This window comes from Dromiciops gliroides, chromosome 3 (assembly GCF_019393635.1).
Source record: "Dromiciops gliroides isolate mDroGli1 chromosome 3, mDroGli1.pri, whole genome shotgun sequence".
Lineage (NCBI taxonomy): Eukaryota > Metazoa > Chordata > Mammalia > Microbiotheria > Microbiotheriidae > Dromiciops > Dromiciops gliroides.
The window spans coordinates 204,319,287-204,338,861 of NC_057863.1; the positions used below are offsets into that span (position 1 = coordinate 204,319,287).

Here is a 19,575-nt window from a genome sequence, read left to right on the forward strand (position 1 = left end):
CAAGAATGAGACTTAGTAATTTCACCAAAAGAGGATATCCATTATCTGCAATACCCAGCTGCTCCCAGAATGGCCCTTAACTGCTTCTTAGTAGAGGGAGCAGCAAGTTGTTGAATAGCCTGGACTCACTTAGGAGAGACAGAGCGAGTTCCAGCAGCCAGAATGAAGCCCAAATATTCTACCTGAGGTAAGCACCATTACACCTTTGACTTAGAGACCTTGTGACCTCTCTTGTATAGTTCAAATAATAAATGGCGGCTGTCTTCCTGACAGGTATCAGCATCAGGGGAGGCTAAAAGTAAATCATCAACATACTGCACTAAAGTGTAACCTTTAAAAGTAATAGAGGCCAGGTCCTGTTGTAAAATTTGAGAAAATAATGTAGGACTGTCCACAAAGCCTTGTGGGAGTCTAGTCCAGGTCCACTGTGTATTTTTCCAGGTAAAGACAAATAAATACTAGAAGTCCTCATGCACTGGTATAGAGAAAAAGGCAGAGCAGAGGTCTACCACTGTGAAGCATGTAGCCTCACATGGGATTGAAGAAACTAAGGTGGCAGGACTATAGCATGTCTAGGAATAACAATTGTTAATTGCTCTAAGATCTTATACAAAATGATAAACAAGTTTGCCATCTGGGCCAGGCTTGGGTTTTTTAACTGGAAAAATGGGAGTATTACATGTATTACATTATCTTGACTTTTCAGAGCCTCAATTGTAGGGGTGATCCCTTCTATAGCTTCTTTAGACAATGGATATTGTGGAATGGATGGAGGTGGTCCCCCTTTAACTTTAACAGTAACAGGCATAGCAGATTTAAGGAGCCCCACTTCAGTAGAGGATGAGGCCCATAGGGACTCAGGAATGTCAGAGGGGATTTTGGATGTATCCCCTACTGCTCCTTGAGTGTCTGCAATCAAAATTGGTAATAAATGAACAGTATCCTCTGGCAACCACAGAGAGACAGCCTCATCTGGAGCACAAGATATGGTTGCTCTAAGTTTACAAAGGAGATCACGACCTAATAAATTTACAGGGGCATAGGGCATAAGCAAAAAATGAATGTTCTACAGTTAAAGGCCCCATAGATACCATGCAAGGGGTTAATTCTGCCACTCTTTGGGCCTTACCTGAGATTCCTATGACATTTAAAGATCAAATAGCATTGCATTCAGGGTCTGGTTTACTCACTAAGACTGATTTAGAGGCTCCAGTATCTAACAGACAATCATAATATGTGTCCCCAACTTTGAGGGTCACATGGGGTTCATTATTCTGGGGAGGTGAATGGATTGGTACAAGAGGGTTTAAAAATTCAGGATCTGGAAAAGTAAAGCTTTCTGTATTTATTTTCCACTCCTCCCCTGGACACCATTAGTCCTGTGTCTCCCTCTGAGGGATTCTAGAGTTACCCCGATTCTGATTCTGTCCTTCTGTACCTCCCTGATAGGTTCTATGATTATACTGATTCTGGTTGTAATAAGGTCTGTGATTATCTTGGTTGTTTCCTTTCTGGTAAAAATTTCCATAATTATTCTGGTTTCTCCTGAAAAAATATTCCAGACCCTCAGTTACTGCTCACCTGAGTTCTTGCTTTCTAATTCTACATTCTCTCAGTGAGTGTCCTTGTTTTTCACAGTACTGACACACCTTAGGGGTTTTGTCCTGACCTTTAAATGCCTGACCTGAAAGTGCTGGTGCCAGAATGCTTTGCTTAGCCATATTGTCTTCATTCACCTCAAAAATATGGCCGGCAATTTCTTTAAGCCTTTCTACAGCCATATCTTTACAGCCTGGACACTGTGTCATAAAAAAATTTATGGATTTCTGGCAATGACTGATATACAAATGTATTATGTACAATATAGGAGTCTTTTGAGTCTAGTGGGTCCAGTCTTGTAAATTGCCTAGCAGCTTCATAAAGTCTATCATAAAATCTATTAGGTTGTTCATTAGGCTTTGAGAGAGTTTTAAAAACTTTTGCCAGTTGTCAGATTTCTTAGAACAGGATTCCATTCCTTTCATTAGCATTTCCCTAGCATTTTTTAATTCTTGGAATTGCTGTGGATCATTATAATCCCATTTTGGTTCCTGGAGAGGCCACTCTGTTAACGCTTCTTCAGAGGCCACCAAGGAATTTCCTACTGTGACAATATCTGCAATTTCACTTGGGGATAGTATAATTTCCATAAGACAAGTGACATCAGCCCAAGTGGGTTGATATGTATTAAATATAGACCTTAACTGTGAAATTACTGACTTCGGATTCTGATCAAACCTAGGTATAAGTTTCTTCCATGCACTCAGATCCTTTGGACTGAATGGGCTATATATTTTAAGCTGTGCTCCTCTGCAGGCTGTAACATTCTGTAGGGGGAGCAGTTTCTGTTGATCTGATTCTAAAGACTGGTCTAAATCTGTTTCTGTATTTAGGTCATCTCCAATAGAGGGACCCATTCTGGTTTCCCTCTGAACATATGGTCTACTATGGTAATATCCCTTCCTCTCTTTACAGCTTTTTTGGAAAAAATACCACATTGCAATAATGACAATAACGAGAATAGAATTTATAGCCATTTGAGCTATAATGATAGTAGTATAGTAAAGTTCTAATTTAGTTGTAATGCTTCCAGTAATATTGTATATGTGCTCAGTGGGAAAGATAAACTCTCCCATACCATTGTTCCAAAGATTTTTTACTGTGTTTGTGAGGAGGAAACAAGCAATGCCATAAATAAGTATTGATCAGGCCAATAGTTTAAATTGGGACAATATGCTGTCCCAAAATATGCCAGTTAGATTATACAAGGGGGGAGCCAAATATTCAATCATGGTGCAGTTCAAAATGGACCAGCTTTTCTCTGACCAGCAAGATAAATGCTAAGGTTTTTTAAGAGCAAGGGAGATTGCCTAACGGGGCAGTGGGGGAGGGGCAAGAAGGACCCCCAGGTTAGTTGGCTCCTGGCCAAATAAGGGGGAGGGGGGTGGGTTAAAGAAATTCACTAGGTTAATCAACTCCTGGCTGGCTTGCCAAAAACTATGGGGATGAATTTTTAATTGGGGAGTGTGAGCTAAGCAGCTCGCCGCAATATTGGGGCAAGGAAGGAGACCGGCAGCCTCCCTCAAAACAGAACAGGGTTTATTTTAACAAGAACAAACTTAAAAAACAACACAAACAGGATCAGTAGGATCAAGGGAAAGGAAATAAAATGGGAAAAGGGAAATTATACAACCTGAAAAAATACCACTGCCCAGGAATCAGCTGAGAATACACCGCAGCCTCTTCCAGTGCCTTCCAGCTTCCAGCTAGAATGCTGGGAAAAAAAAAAAAAACCTTCTCCCAGCAACCCCACAGTCCCCAGCCAATTGGCTGGCCACTCTGACAGTCACATCACTGCCCTCACTAGGCTTCCAATCATTATAATTTTGCCAAGCCCATGTAGGCATCAGCGAGTGGTGATGATGTGAGGTGCCAGTGCCATGGCAACAGCTACAACCAGTGGGTGGAGCCCCAGGCCAGTGTGCGCAGAGGTTTTTCTTTCAAATTCTAGCCAAAAGATAGGGTCATAAAAACCTCAAATAACAATTAATTCTTTACACAATGTGATTGTATTTTCCCCATACATTTTGCATGTTTGATTTTATAATCATCTATATATAATATAATCATCTATATATAATATAATCACCTATATATAATATAATCATCTATATATAATATGATCATGTATTGTCTTCTCTACTAGATTTTTGGCTCCTTTAGAACAAGGACCTTATCCCTGTTTACTTTGTGTCTCCCTTAACTCATAGCATAAAGCTTGCTAATTACAGGGGAAATACCAAATACATTTTTGATACATGAATGAGGCAAGGAATAAATGAATGTTTTATGCTTTTAAATTATTAATGAATTAACTACTGGGACTACTCATCACAAGTCACATTTAATTCTGTTGAAAAAAATTATTAAACAAGTGGAAGACATTATGGTAGGTATGACAGATACAAGACAAAAATAAAGACACAACCCTTCCCATCAAGGAGCATAGAGTGTAGTAGAGAAAATTTTAATTTATATATTTCTATATTCTACTCCCCAAAAAAGTCTATTATATTCTCCCCTGATTTAAATAAATACTTACTGAGTGATTAGAATATATCTATCTAGCACTGCCCATTTGTATTATGTATTGTAGAACAAAGGCGATTATCAAAAATAACAAGAAAATTACAGCAGTCTTTTCAAAGATGGATGGCAGGAGCAAATGACAGAAGAACCAAAGGACCAGATTTGGTAAAGCAAATGAAGGTATTTCTTTATCTCTACTACCAAGGTTCTTATGTAATTACTAGGTTGACTTAATCAACAAGCAATAAACATTTATATGGGTATATATGCACATACATAAACATATATACATGTACACACATATATTTACATACATGTATATAAAATAGTATAGATTTTAGGGTCTAATGCCCTTCTTACACAAGGTCATTAGGATAATACAAATGAATGAGGATCCTTCCTTGAGCCTCTCAAAATCACCAGGAGGCTCTATCTCTTAAAGCAAAACAAAGTGAAGAATTTTTTTTAGGCAATTCTTTGATTAGATCAAATGAAATATACAGCTTGAGGAAAGAGTTTTTGCCCTTGGTTTTTCTTAAATAATTATTTTTGTCAGATGTAATAATCAAATAATAGCTTGCTATTCCATTACAGTTCAATGAAATCACAAAACACCCTCCTAAAGTTAAGGTGTTAAGTTCTTCCTATTGCCTATCTTGAACCCCACCCACATTTCTTCATTGTTTTTTATGTCTTAAAATTATTTTGCATTACCTTGTTGCATACTTCACATTCACTTACCTATGAACATGTATTTCCTTAGTTGAATATAAGCTTCCTGAGGGCAAGGTCTTTTGTTCTCTCTCTCTCTCTCTCTCTCTCTCTCTCTCTCTCTCTCTCTCTCTCTCTCCTTTCTTTCTCATTCTGTCATATTGGATCATTAACTAACATATATTGACCAACCCCAAAGAAAAGACTGTAGTATTGTAAAATATTTCTAGAGGGGGAATTATGATTTAAAAAAACCCCAGAGCCCCTACCTTTAAGAAACTGACAGTTTAATTCAAACAGTTTCATTCAAAGTATGTGTGTATATATGTACATATATATGTCATGCACATATGTATACATATATACAAACATAGGTGTATATAAAATTTATATATGACCTATATAAATAACATTCTTAAAATTTCATGTCACTTTTCAGAGAAACATTGCCATTGCTATCTTAGTAAACAAGATCTAAAGTCGATGAGATCAAAAAGCTAAAGAGGATATAAGAAATCATTGACAGAAAACTTTAAATATGGTTTGCAATACACCTTAGTTCCAACTAGATTGTCCCATTTGCTCTTCTTTGTACAAAACATTCCATCTTCTATCCCCATGCCTTTGCATAGGCTTTCCCCTATGCTATGATATTTATATTTCTTTTTTCTTTCTTTTTTTTTTGAGGGGCAATGGGGGTTAAGTGACTTGCCCAGGGTCACACAGCTAGTAAGTGTCAAGTGTCTGAAGCTGGATTTGAACTCAGGTCCTCCTGAATCCAAGGCCAGTGCTTTATCCTCTGTGCCACCTAGCTGCCCCTATATTTCTTACTCTCAGAATCTTTAGGTTCTTTTAAGACTCAGTTCAAGAGACTAATTATATGCAGTCTTTGCTGATCGTACATACATACATACATACATGCATGTATACTTGCATATACATGTGTATGTATATATGTATGTATACATATTACATATATAAAAAACTATATCTCTATCTATTTGAATTGACTCATATTTGTACATGTTGTTATATCCTTTTCTCCCAAGCCCTACTTTGTAGAATGTAAGCTTCTTTGAGAGAAGGGATTCTTTTTGTTCTCTTTGTATTCTCCCCTCCCCATTCCCTCCTGCCAGAGTACCTGATACATTTTAAGTAATTCATAAATATTTATTAAATGAATGAATCTATGTTTACTACCAAAAATATTATATTTGTTTAGGATTTTTTAGTCCCTGCTCTTATTCCAAGCTCATAGATGCATGCATATCAAGAGCCTGAAATGGGATGCCAGGAGTTAAGGACTTAGGAAGACCTTTAACAGTAGCAAGTAGAAGGCAGCAGAATCTTATCTGAGGTAGAGTAGTAAGGAGGAAACCATAGGTGGTTCATACCACTGACAATTAGGAGGTAAAAACCAAATTGGAGAAAAGCTATTACTCCCTGCCATGTGTTATTATGAAGGTAAATGGGGAAGAGCTTTAAAGTCTGCTACAGCATGGGTTGTAGAGGGAAACTCTCATTGGATCTGAGGACAAAAGAATGAAACCAAGTATCAGAGTGCAAAGCCATGAAACTAGGTTTCTGGGAGCTGAGTGAAGATCAACAAACCAACTTTGGCAAGAGAAGTGAAGTGAAAAAAAATGGGAGAACAGTCATTATCAGAAAGCACAATGAATGTGGGCAGTCATGGCTAAAATTAAGCCATGGGGTTTGTATAATCCTTTTTACAGGGATCGAGTGGTAAGGCAGATCATTTCTCTTTGACTTTGCAAAGGGGCCCATAATTCTTGGTTCTTATAGGGAGTGATGTACTTTTACTTGCTAAATATGGAAAAACAATTATTCAAAAAGAAATAAGGATTACATTTTGGTGAGTCTATAAGAGCAAGGTCTCAGAATGAAGGTATTGATCAGAGGACAACAATAACTATGGGGAGATAAATCTACTTGTCGTATAAAAATAAGACAGATATCCAGGGAAATTACAAGCATTGGAAGAAAACAGCACTTGGGCATTGACTTTAGAGCCAGAGCTTAAGTTTTCTGGAACTACAGTAGAATATATGAGTCCAGTTGTGTACACAAATAAAATTGATGGACACAGACTAGGCATGTTGAAGAAGCTCACCTCCTTCACTTAGATTCCTATGAACAGGTAGCTATCCTCCTTGCCAAGTCAAACCCCTCATGTAATTCCATTCTGACCCATGTTTGTTAGATTGTCTCCTCTATCATCTTTCTTTCACTTATCTTTAATCTCTACCTATCTACTGGCTGCCTCCCTTGTAGTACTCTACAAATATGTCCATGTCTCCACCATCCTTAAAAAAAGTCCTCACATGATCCATCCATCCCTGCTAGCTATCATCCTATATTTCTCCTCCCTTTTGTAGCTAAACTACTTTATGAGGACTTTCTACAATAAGTGTCTTCACTTTCCTTCCTCTCACTCTCTTCTTTTCTGTAGTCTGACTTCCAATCTCATCATTCAACTGAAACTGCTCTTAAGTTACCAATGATTCTTAATTGCCAAATCAAATGGCCTTTTCATAGTCTTCATTTTTCTTCACTTCTCTATAGTCTTTAACACTTAGCCCTTTTCTCCTTGACCCTCTCTTCTCTCTAGGCTTTTGTAGCAGTGCATTCTACTAGTCCTCCTCTTAATTGTATGACCTCTGCTCAGTGTTCTTTGCTGGATCATCATCAAGGTGCTCCTGGAGCTCTCCTCTGACACTACACAAGTATAGGCCACCATCACCTCATGTCTGAATTCTTTCAATAGCTTTCTGGTGGGTCCCAGTAGCTCAAGTCTTTTCCTATCAATTCCATCTTCCATTCAGATGCCAAAGTGGCATTACTAAATCACAGGTTTGACCACTGCACCCTTCTCCCTGTTCAATGAACTCCAGCAGTTTTCTGTTCTCTCCAAAATAAAATATAAAATCCTCTGTTTGGCTTTTAAAACTTTTCAAAATCTAGACCCTTTTTACCTTCCTAGTCCTCTTATAGTAACTTCCCCTCTATCTACTCTATAATCCAGTGACCTCTTTTGCTGTTTCTTGCACTGAACACTCCATCTCTTGACTCTGTGAATTTTAACTGGCTGCCCTCCATGCCTGGAATTCTCTCCCTCCTTATCTCCACCACTTGACTTCCCCAATTTCCTTCAAGTCTCAACTCCTACAAGAAGTCTTTCTTCTTTTTTTTTTAGGCAATTGGGGTTAAGTGACTTGCCCAGGGTCACACAGCCAATAAGTGTTAAGTGTCTGAGGACAGATTTGAACTCAGGTACTCCTGAATCCAGGGCCGGTGCTCTATCCACTGTGCCATCCACCTGCCCCAAGAAGTCTTTCTTGATTCCTCTTAATGCTAGTGTCTTCTTTCTGGGATTATCTTCAAATTCTCCTGTATATGGCTTGTTTGTATATAGTTCTGTTGTGTTATCTCTCCCTTGAGAATAGGAAGTGTTTTTGCCTGTCTACCCAGTACTTAGCACAGTGCCTATCACATAGCAAGAAATTAATAAATTCCTGTTGACTTGACTAGACTTCAGCAAGTGTGTTACCATGACTCTTTCCTTATTTTCCCACTAGAATGTAAGCTCCTTCTGAAGGGGGCTTGTTTCATTCTTGGAATTTTTAATCTCCAGTACCAGAACAATGATTGGCACATAATAGGTTTAAAGATATTAATAGAGTAGGATTCTAATGAAACACTCCCCTGCAGAGGGAGTGTTAGCCAAGGCTCATCAACCTGACTCCTGAAAGGTGGGTAGAACATCCATCTGAGAAAGGGGAAGGGGTCAATTTTTACTGATACTAGAGTGTGTCTATTAAATTAGTTATGCCAATTAACTGAGCCAGGGTTTCTAGAAAGATAAACAAAGTAGAAGTCAATATCAGTGGAAAAGTGAAGGAGGGATACAAATGTCAGAAGGAAAGTAAATAGAATTATTCTAGTTCACAAAAGCCAAGATGACTATACATTCACAATTAATGAAAGGAATTGTTTCTACAGAGGTAGAAAGAAAAAAAGCAAGCACTCAGGAACAACAGTAATCATATAAGCAACAGAGTGGGTCACTCAGCTCTGCTTTATACTCTGGTGAGAGTAATTCATAACTAGGGTATGAAGTTTGTGGCACAGATGGTTTATATACTGGGGATTTGTTTTGTTTGAACCATTGGTCTTGATGTTACTAGGGCAAGCTCTTATAGTGGTTTACAAGTGTGAGACTTTAGTGAGTTTATGGAACATGGGGATTTCCTCCAACCTAAAAAGACCCAGGATTCAATTTCTTGCTATGTGAGCTGCCATGTTTCCCTAGGTTTCCATGCCGTATAGTCTCACCTCAGGGAGGTCAGATACCTTTGAGGAGAGAGTTCCATTGTTCTGTGTTCTTTGGTAAAGAGAAGGAAAAAAACAGGAGACCAACAAAGGGTGGTCATACCATATAAGAATAATAGTTAGAGATGAAATCTGGGCAAAAATTTTGCTAGTTTAGTGTAGATCTAATAACATGTTTCTGAGACTTTCTTGAATTCTACCCCCAAGATCCTACAAATGGGAAAGAAGCAGCAATTCCAAATGGGATTTCTACTGAAAAGAGCAGAAAGTGGTTTATTTTGCTAGGAAGGTCCATGTAAGTAGTACCATGGAGATGGCCTGCTCAAGATGTAGCACAGTGATGGCCTGAGCCTAATGACCTTGAAACCACATAACCTTTGGTGGTCCAGGAGCCCAAACACCAGTTAGTGAAGCTGGTAAGGAAATCAAAATAATGTAAATGACAAAAACAACCATTACATTTCGTTAATATCTTTGTTTCTGCTAAACCATAACAAAAGCAGGTAGAACTAGGGGGGAAAGGAACAATTTCAGAGGTCTGAGTCACTGAAAGCTTTGGAAAGGTGCTAATCACTACAAATTCCTTCCAGGCTGGAAGGTCAAGGGAAAAATATTTATGTGGAATGGTTCAATTGTTATTTTGTATGTGATTTCTTTGCCTAAGAAAATTATCTCTGGACTGGAAAAGATAGAATGAAAATTTTTAAAAATAAGGAATTAATAACTTGGATAGGTAAGGAGGCAATAAAAGAACCTGGATGAGTTTAAGTCACCAGAACCAAACAAAATATAGTGTAGGATAATGAAAGAAATAGCAGTTGAGGGGGCAGCTAGCTGGAGCACCAGCCCTGGATTCAGGAGGACCTGAGTTCAAATCTGGCCTCAGACACTTGACACTTACTAGCTGTGTGACCCTGGGCAAGTTACTTAACCCTCACTGGTCCACCAAAAAATAAACAAACAAACAAACAAATACATAAATAAGCAAATAATTAAATGAATGAATGAATGAATGAATGAACAAATTAATCAATCAGTCAATAAATGAGTGAATGAATGAATGAATAAATAAGTGAATAAATAAATAAAATATGTATAAAAAGAACTAGAAGTTGTTATTATTTAGTCTACAAGTTATTTGGAAAGCTCTCTCATAGAACAGGGTTAGATTTCTTCTGTTTGCAGAGGGCAACACTAGAGGAAATGGGTTGAAATTTCAGAAAGACAGATTTACAAATGAATCAATCACATGCATTCTTTTTCTCTCTGAACTCTTTTCACCTAAATATAAATCTGTTTTCACCCAAATGTTCCTACTGGTAAGGGTTAGGTCTCCTCAAACTTAAAAATTAATAATAAACAAAAATGTTTAGTTGATCTTTCCTTTCCCTCAAGCTACTGTCGTAGGTACTGTCAAAGATACTGTCACTCCAGTATCTTTACCAAGAAAATCCCAGAAGGGGTCATGAAGAGTTGTACATGACTGAAAGTACTGAAACAACTGAGTAACAATAACAACAAATGTTGGGGAAGTCAGGTGCCACAGTAGATAGAGTACTGGGCCTGGAGTCAGGAAGATCTAAGTTCAAATTTAGCTTCAGATGCTTACTAGCTGTGTGACCCTGGGCAAGTCACTTAACCCTATTTTCCTCAGTTTCCTCATTTGTAAAATGAGCTGGAGAAGGAAATATCAAACCACTCCACTATCTTTGCCAAGAAAACTTCAAATGTGTCACAAAGAGTCATACACAACTGAAAAATAACCAAACAACTGTCAAAGGAATCATACTATTCTCCCTTTTGCTGCTAAACCCCATAGAAAGAACAGTATCCACTTGCTGCCGCTTCTATTTCCATACCATTGACTCACTTACTAATCCTTTGGCATTCTGGCTTCTGAGCCAAATTTCCCTCTTTGAGATTACCAAGGATCTTTTGACTGCTAAATCTAATGGCCTTTCTCAGTCTTTATTTGGTTGATCTTTTTCGAGCCTTTGCCAACATCAACCACACCCACCTTCTGTTATAGTCTCTCTGCCTTTGACTTCCATAATATTGCGCTAGTGTGGTTCTCCTCTTTAATCTCCTCAGTTTTCTTTGCTGGTTTGACATGCATCTCCTGGATACAATGTCACAGTGTCCTGTGAAGCTTTATCATCTGCTCTCTTCTATTCTCTCTATTTTCTTTTAGTGATTTTTTTCCACTCCTGGGAATTCTTTTATCATCTCTATGCAAAAGACTCTCACATTTATATTTTGGCACTACTCTTTTTCCCAGATTCAAGCTATTGCTCCAAATACCTTTTTTTGGATGTCCTGTTAGCAAATTAAATTCAACAAAACCAAAACTGAACTCATAATATTTTCTCTTAAATCTATCCCTCCTTCCATTTTTAAAATTTCTGGTTAATATACCACTCATTAGTAATTCAGGTTCCAAACATTTGAATCATCTTTGATCCTTGTAGCTCTCTCATGTCTACTCAAGGCCAATTGATTGTCCAGTCCTGTCAATTTCATATTTCTTTCAGCTTTGCCTTTCTCTCCACTTATACTTTCACCATTGTAGCTCAGGCCCTCAGCACCACAAACTTGGATTTTTTAAATATCTTCCTAATTGATCTCTTTGCCAGTTGTTTTCTTTTGTCAGTTCTTCTTTTATCCATCCTTCACATACCGTAGTTTCAAAAAATTAATTTTTGTAAGGGACTTTCTTGTAATATGATTCATTTGCTCATAAAAACATTAAGGGCTTCCTAGTGTTTATAGAATAAAAATACAAATTTCTTAGCTTAGCATTTAAAACCCTCCACAGTCTGACTTCAACCTACTTTTTCATCTTTATTTCAGGTTACTCCTCTTTCATGTAGTCTACAGCCATACTGGACTATCAGCTATTTTCCACACTTGTCACACAGTTCTATGCATTTGCACATACCATTACCTATATACTGGAATCCATCTCCTGTTTATCTCTGTCTGTCAGATTCCTTATCTTTTTTAAAGTTCAGTTCAGCTTTTACCTGCTGCAAGTAGCTTTCTCTTATCTTGGAGTTGAATTAGCTTATAGCCCGCATTGTCTAAGTCTGTCCTTGGTAACATGTAGTCCTTACCCTGTCTTATGCTTATCTTTGTACAGTACAGATTGTTTTCTCCCCAACAGAATTTAAGATCCTTGGGGTCTGGGACTATTTCATTTTTATCTTTGTGTTCTTGGTGCTTTGTAGGTAATAGGTGGTTAATAAATTTTGTTTTGTTGAACTGAATTTGAAATTTAAGAAATCGAATAAAAATTGTACATTTTCCCATCTTTGTCATTTTAAAATCCTATATGCTTCTCTGTGAGAGGAATTGTGGCATAGTGGATAGAGAGCTGCCTTCAGAATCTGGAAATAAGGTCAAGTTCTGTCTGTGACATATAATAGCCATGTTACTCTGGGCAAATTGCTTTACCAGTCAATATCCCAGGTAACTGATCAGCAGTGATAGTTAGAATGTTCACACTTAGAGTGCACATAAAATTGTTGACAGAATGAGTCATCAAAGGAAATAATTCTATCACAATTAAAGCATCATAAAATTGACAATTTGGAAGGGGCCTTACTGGTCATCTGGTCCAAACCTTATACAAAGTATAAACTATATCTATATCACCCTCTCAAAAACCAGTAAGAGATTATACAACCATCAGCTATTTGGGGCAACTATGTGGCACAGTGGACAGAGTACCAAACCTGAAGTCAGGCAGACCTGAGTTCAAATCTGATCTTAGACAACTTAGCCGTGTGAATCTTGGCAAATCATTTAACCCTTTTGCATCAATTTCCTCATCTGTAAAATGAGCAGGAAAAGAAAATGGCAAAACCACTCCAGTATCTTTGCCAAGAAAACCCCAAATGGTCACAAACAGTTGAACATGACTGAATAACTACTCAACAACAGTGAAAGAGAACTCACTATTTCCAGATATCTCTAATAATTAAGAAGTGTTTCCTTGTGTTAAAACAAAATCTAACTCACCCCCAGCCCCATAATTTCTACTCATTGATATTACTTCTTCCCACTGAGGTCAAGAAAAGAGAATATAATACTTTGCACATGAAAACTCTTCAATTTGGACATATCTATCATGTCAATTCAATTATACAACAAAGATTTAAGAGTCCAACATTGTACTAGATGCTAAGAATATAAAGACAGAAAATGAAAGTTTTTCTGTATATATGTATATGTGTACATGTATGTGTACATATATGTATGTTTGTATGTATTCATATATATTATATGTATATGTAATGTAATTTAGAGGGGATAGAGAACAATCAGGGATTTCCTCCTGAAGGAAGTGGCACTTGAGGTAAGTCTTGAAGGAAGCTAGAAATGACAAGATGCAATGGTGAGATTAAAAATGTGCCATTGAAAAAAAATCCAAAAATGGAATGAGCTGTTCTAGAAGGTACTAGCTTCTCTTTAACTGGAAGTCTTCAAGCAAAGACTGTATTATCTCTTATCAGGTTTTTTAATATTTTGTTTTGGTTTTGGAAGGGATTTTTGATGAGTTATTAGTTTGACTAGAGAATTGCTTTAAATGCCTCTTCTAAAACTTAGATTCTATAAAGTTAAATGACAGAAATATGAAAGAGATTAGTTGGATTAGGAGTCAGAAAGCCCAAGTTCTTACACCAGTTATATGATTGATTAGTCAATTAAATAAAAGTTTATTAAAAAGTTTACCATATGAAAGGAAATGTGTTAAACACCAGAGATACAAAGATAAATCTGAGGCAGTCCTTCCTCTTAAAGGGCTTACTTCCTACTGAGGTATAACATATAGAAAGATAAGTACAAGCAAGGTAAATTTGGGGAGGGATAATATACAAATAATCAGGGGTAGGTGGGACAATGAATAGGGAAGGTTTCAAGAAAGAGATGGCAAAGAGTAAGAAGGAGTCTGAGAAGCAGATATGACAGGGAAAGACATCCAAACTTCATAGACATTTTTATAACAAAGGCATGAAGATGAGAGGTAGAATATTAAGGACAGGGTAGAGCTAATATTCTAGTGTGGTTAGTAGATAGTATATGTGTTGGGAAACATTATGGTCTCATCGGAAATGTAGGCCAGAGTCAGATTTTAAAGAGCTTTACATGCCAGGCTAACAACTTTGGATTTTATTCAAAAGGCAATCAGCAACCACAAAAGTTCTTGGGTTGTTTTTTGTTTTTTGTTTTTTGTTTTTTTTAGAAAGCAAATAAAATGGTTTACTTGTGCTTTAAGAATATTATGTTAGAAAGCAGGGAGACTAGAAGTAGGAATATCACTCAAGAAACTATTAGCATAGTCTATGTAATGAAGTCTTGAGATGGAGAAGTAGACATGTGAGTGAAAAGAAGGCTACATCATGCAGATTTGTTTAGATGCAAGAGATATTGTGAAGCTAGAATCATGTCTGTAGAACTCAGTTTTTTCACCTATAAAATGGGGATAAACCTGCCCTTCCTAAGGATGCTGTACAATGAACAAATAAGAGTGTGCTTTAAAAAGTCTACGTAATAGGGGGCAGCTAGGTGGTGCAGTGGATAGAGCACTGGCCCTGGATTCTGGAGGACCTGAGTTCAAATTTGGCCTCAGACACTTGACACTTACTAGCTGTGTGACCTTGGGCAAGTAACTTAACCCTCATTGCCCTGCATCCCTAAAATAAAAAGTAAAGAAACAAGATTTTTTAAAAGTCTAAGCAACAGACATATGCAAGTTATTATTGTTAGATGTAAATTAAATTTTTTCCTATAGTAATTAGAATCTACTTACAACAAATTTAGTCTTGATTCCCAGTCTTCAGATGCACAGATAAAATTTGTTTATGTTAAATCTTAATTTGCTGAAGCTAAATATTTCTGATTCCTTCAACTGATCACATGCCCACATATGACGGGGATACCTACATAAACACATAAATATCTTGACATTGGCTCTGGGGGGTTCACATTGATTCAAGTGTTCTCTTCAGAAACCAGTGAAGCCTCAAAACTGTTGTAATCAGATATGAATGCCTTAGAATTCATGGGTGGGGGGGCAGCTAGGTGGCGCAGTGGATGGAGCACTGGCCCTGGAGTCAGGAGTACCTGAGTTCAAATCTGGCCTCAGACACTTAACACTTGCTAGCTGTGTGACCCTGGGCAGGTCACTTAACCCCAATTGCCTCACTAAAAAAAAAAAAAAAAAAAAGAATTCATGGGAACTGCTATGAGAATTTGTCTACAAATATTCCTTTGTAAAATCTAATCTGACAATTAGGTGGTTAAATAGAACTGGAGTCCTTGAACTCCTAAATTTAAAGGAACAAAATTGGTCAGGGACTATGCAGAGACCAGGCAGTCCAATTATCTCCAGGGATCTGGAACTGAATGCACTAAACAAATCCCTCAAAGAGCCATATCAAAAACATATCCCATTAATACAAACTGACTCATAGTCTACTAACTTGTGTGTATACTATATATTTGTGTTAACTAATCACTTTCCTTCTATATTTATATCAAATTGTATAGGGTGGGACAAAAGTCACAATGTCTTAATGACTTTTGGAAAGTTATTTTTTCTTTGTTTTTCACCATTTATGAAATTTTATTTTTCACACACAATATAAATTCATTTCATATATGAAATGAATTTACATTATGTGTGAAAATAGCATAGCATCATGTGTGTGTATACACACATACACATATGATGTTATATTATTGTAATTAAAAACAAAAAATAAAGGAATTATTAAATATTGAAACCTCTTTGTGACTTTTGCCCCACCCTGTTCTTGTTCTGTTGTTGCAGTCATGTCCAATTCTTTGTGACCCTATTTGGGATTTTCTTCACAAGGATCCTGAAATGGTCTTCCATTTCTTTCTCCAGCTCATTTAACAGATGAGGAAAATGAAGTAAACAGAGATAGGCAACTTGTCCAGGGTCACATAGCTAGCAAGTATCTCAGGCTGGATTTGAATGCAGGTCTTTCTGAGTCCAGGCTTGGCATTTTATCCACTTCAGCACCAAGCTGTTCCATTCTTTCCATCATCCACACCCTCAAATCCAGCTCTCAATATATTCTATCACACACACTCCAGGAGCTGGCTTCTAACCAAACCTGCTATACCAATTATTAGCATCAGAACATACTGACACTCGTTTATAGCCCAGAGGGTATTCAATCACTCCTGTAAACTAGTTGTTTAAGTCCAGCATCCTGGATACCTAAGATTTTGTCCAAGTAAGGGAATTACATCTCTCTCCTCTTTAGTGTAATCAAGTTAGAGCATTCCTTCCTGTTCCCTTTTCTTTCTTTCTGGAGAAGGAGATTCAGATCTATGTGACTGGAATGTCCTGATCTTTGGGTTTAAATCTCATATGATATATAATATTTAGAAGGGTCATCTTCAAACTGTCTGTTTGACTAAGGATATGGAGAGATTCTCCTTGGCTAAGGAGTTTTGATGAACTTTTGTTAAGTATGTAAAACAGTTGTTATTTATACTTCACTGAAAGCTTCAAAATTATCTTAATATATTTTTGTCTTGTGATTTACATAAATACTCATTATTAATTTTGTTGGATTAGAGGAGAGGAAGGTATGTGCTTCATTCCCCGGGAATTCTGAAAAGTATTTTTTTTTTAAATCAGGGCCATATTATCACTTCAGCTATGAAGTAAGTGAGCTTCAGCTCTGGTATGTGGTGGGTAGCTATGGCTTCTGAATTATTCTTCCACTTTCATTATAGGCAAGTAATAGAGCACTATTTATTTGGCTTTTCATTTTAAATCATAATATATTTTAGCAGCTCTCAACAAAAGTCACTTGGTTGCCTAAACTGGTTCTATTAAGACAAAGATTTTTATTTCACTGTGTTGATGGTCAGGATTTGCACCCCTAAACTCAGTAAAGGATCCTTCAAAATGAATGTCTTTTGTCACAAGGAGAACCTATTGAGAGAATGGAGCAATATAAATTCATCACCACTGCTGGGAGTGCAGTGGAGGAGGGTGAGGAACAAACTTAAAATCATCTTTCCCTTACTGCATTAGTACTGTCATAGTGATATAAAAAGAGCAAATGTCATTCTCAACCTTCCTTCAATCACCCACGCACACAATTAAAAACAAAGATCTCATTACTTTTCAGAAGAAAATTCTCACTAATTGGTCTTTTTTATTCCTATTTTTTCTTCTTATTTTCAGGAAGAAAACAAAATAAGGATAACTCTTATTACTGTTTTAAAATGAAACATATACAGAAGAAAGCTTCTTCCATTTTACAGAAAATTTTCAAAAGGCTTTAGTAGTTATGAACCTCAATGACTTCAGAGTGAACTAAAATAGAACTATACAGTAGAAAACAAGCATTCAAATAGGTTAAATTACATTATATTTAAGTACATTAATTTTTGCTCATTTATACGTCTGTCCTTTGGAAAATAAAAAGGTCTATCAAATTGGCTAACATGACAGAAAAGGAAAATGACAAATACTGGAGGGGATGTGGAAATGGGACTCTAATATGTTCTGGAGAATAATTAGGAACTATGCCCAAAAAACTATAAATTGTTTATACCCTTTGACCTGGCAATATCACTATCAGGTGCGTATCCCAAAGAGATCAAAGAAAATGGAAACACACCTGTTTGTACAAAAATATTTATAGCAGACCTAAAGAATTGGAAAGTGAGGGGATGCCCAGTAATTGAGGAATGGCTAAACAAGTTGTACTATAATTTTGTGATGGGATACTATTCTGCTATAAGAAATAAAAAGCAATATGGTTTCAGAAAAACCTGGGAGGAATTACAGGAACGGATGCGAGGTTAAAGTGAGCAGAACCAGGAGAACGTTGTATACATTAATAGCAATATTGTCAGGATGATTAACTGTGAAAGACGACTACTTCACTATTTGATCTTCCAGTGAATAGTCTGAATTAATTTCTTTAAGTATTGACTGATTTAATCTCCTTGCCATCCAAGAGACTCTCAAAAATCTTCTACAGAAACACAATTTGAAACTGTTAGTTGTTAGGCTGTGGCACCGGCTGGCGGGAGGGCAGACGGGCGGGCGCTGCAGGCTCCGTTGTGCTGCAGCCGCCTCGGCCTGTGCGTCCCCCGGCCTCGCCATGGAGCCCGGGCCCCCAGCCATCCGCGAGGGCTGGTTCCGGGAGACGTGCAGCCTGCGGCCGGGCCAGGCCATGTCCCTGCAGGTGGACGAGCTGTTCCACCACCAGCGCTCCCGCTACCAGGAGATCCTGGTATTCCGCAGTAAGACCTACGGCAATGTCCTGGTGCTGCATGAAGTCATCCAGTGCACAGAGAGTGATGAATTCTCATACCAGGAGATGACTGCCAACCTGCCCCTCTGCAGCCATCCCAGCCCACGAAAGGTGCTCATCATTGGTGGTGGGGACGGGGGCGTCCTTCGGGAGGTAGTGAAGCATCCATCTTTGGTGTCTGTGGTCTAGTGTGAGATCAACGAGGACGTGATCTAGGTCTCTAAGAAGTATTTGCCAGGCATGGCTGTGAGCTACTCCAGTCCCAAGCTGACCTTGCACGTTCGAGATGGGCTTGAATTCATGCAACAGAACCAGTACGCCTTCGATGTCATCATCACCGACTCCTCGGACCCCATGGGTCCTGCCGAGAGTTTGTTCAAAGTCTTACTACCAGCTGATGAAGACAGCGCTGAGAGATGCCGGGATCCTCTGCTGTTAGGGTGAGTGCCAGTGGTTGCATCTGGACCTCATCAAGGAGATGCATCACTTCTGCAAGTCCCTGTTCCCTGTGGTGGAATGTGCCTACTGCATCATCCCCACCTACCCCAGCGGCCAGATTGGCTTCATGTTCCGCAGCAACCGAGCACTAACTTCCGGGAGCCGGTGCAGCAGCTGACTCAGGAACAAGTAGAGAAAACGAACCTCAAATACTACAACTCCGACATCCACCGCGTGGCCTTCATGCTGCCTGAGTTTGCCTGCAAAGTCCTGAGCGATGTGTGAGGAGACCAGCAGGCCCACCTCAGCTTCTCCCAGGGACTTCAAAGCCACAAGCACCCATTCCAGGGTGCCCCTCTTCGTGCTCTGAGGGCATCGCCTGGCACTTGGCACCCCCTCCCGACTGAGGACCTGCCCCTCGCCAGCCATCCCGCCTGTTGACCAAGTGTTACCAAACCCAGGATGTCATCGAGGGGCTCCCTGTGCCATGCTCTGCTGGGCGGGTGGGGGGAGAGTATAAGATGTCTGTGTCTGTGTCTGTCTCTGTCCAGTCTGGTCAATTAGCATCTGTTAATATTGATCATCTGTGTACAGAACGACCTTTCTCACCTCTAACAAGCCCCCTCACCAAACT

At 38.3% G+C, this 19,575-nt stretch overlaps 1 long non-coding RNA gene and 1 pseudogene across 1 annotated transcript in view; one reads left to right on the plus strand and one right to left on the minus strand.

The window, feature by feature from the left end:
* The window catches only part of LOC122750372, a 199,848-nt gene that overhangs the window by 48,843 nt on the left and 131,430 nt on the right, over positions 1-19,575 (minus strand). The gene's annotated exons all lie outside the window — the stretch shown is intronic.
* LOC122750371 lies at positions 17,586-19,556 on the plus strand (annotated as a pseudogene).